This window comes from Capra hircus, chromosome 2 (genome assembly GCF_001704415.2).
Source record: "Capra hircus breed San Clemente chromosome 2, ASM170441v1, whole genome shotgun sequence".
Classification (NCBI taxonomy): domain Eukaryota; kingdom Metazoa; phylum Chordata; class Mammalia; order Artiodactyla; family Bovidae; genus Capra; species Capra hircus.
In genome coordinates, this window is record NC_030809.1 from 11263514 (window position 1) to 11264742 (window position 1229).

The window sequence follows — 1229 nt, forward strand, 5'->3', positions numbered from 1 at the left end:
TATGGAGAATCTTAGCATCTGGGCCATCTAAAGACCTTAGATGAACCAGCGGAGGCTTGGGGAAGGGACAGGACTAGCCAAGGACACAGCCAGGGAAAGGCAGAGCCAAGAGTGAAGCTTCATCTCTTCTGCCCCGTTCAGGGCCCTGACTAGACACGTTTCTTCTGAGACACTGTCCCCAACTGAGCCCTGTCACTGGGTTGTATTATAGTGTCGTGGTGGCATCCATTCAGTTTGATTGCATATTCCGTGGGCGACTTAAAATTCCTGATTTGATGTGTCTTCCAGTGAGACGTGGCAGAGGCCTATTTCTTCGTCCTTGATGTTCCCTCTAGAACTAGAGTCCAGGGCTCTTCACGGGGAGCTCTTGGGCCTGGTGTTGAGGCCGGCTTTCCATCTCAACCTGGGGAGATTTCTTAGCACAGACCCTGCAGCCTTCAGACTGATTCCCAAAGGCAGTGCCCCATGAGAGAACACGAAGCTAGGAGGTACCCTGGTAGAAGGCTTGAGCCAGCCTTCTGCTCCTTGGAAATCCCTCTAGAGACCGCTTCACCTTCCAGGGAATAGTCTAGCACCACCCCCAGGCTGTACAGGCCTGGTATGCTATGTCTTGCTAGAGTATCCTTAGGGGCCCAGGACACATTTTATGTTCATCCCTCAGCTTGTGCTTCCAAGATCATGTGAGGAGTGTCAAGTCAAGCTACACACCTGACCCTGAGGAGTTTCCTGGTGGTCCAGTGGTTAGGACTTGTCACTTTCACTGCCAAGGGCCTGGGTTCAATTCCTAGCTGGGGAACGAAGATCCCACAAGCCACAGTTCAGTTCAGTTCAGTTCAGTCGCTCAGTCGTGTCCGACTCTTTGCGACCCCATGAATCGCAGCACGCCAGGCCTCCCTGTCCATCACCATCTCCTGGAGTTCACTCAGACTCATGACCATCGAGTCCGTGATGCCATCCAGCCATCTCATCCTCGGTCGTCCCCTTCTCCTCCTGCCCCCAATCCCTCCCAGCATCAGAGTCTTTTCCAATGAGTCAACTCTTCTCATAAGGTGTCCAAAGTACTGGAGTTTCAGCTTTAGCATCATTCCTTCCAAAGAAATCCCAGGGTTGATCTCCTTCAGAATGGACTGGTTGGATCTCCTTGCAGTCCAAGGGACCCTCAAGAGTCTTCTCCAACACCACAGTTCAAACGCATCAATTCTTTGGCGCTCAGCCTTCTTCACAGTCCA

General features: G+C 52.2%; 1 non-coding gene across 1 annotated transcript; it reads left to right on the top strand.

The window, feature by feature from the left end:
* On the top strand, positions 724-796 carry TRNAE-UUC. The gene has a single exon. It is a non-coding gene; the product is annotated as a tRNA-Glu (tRNA).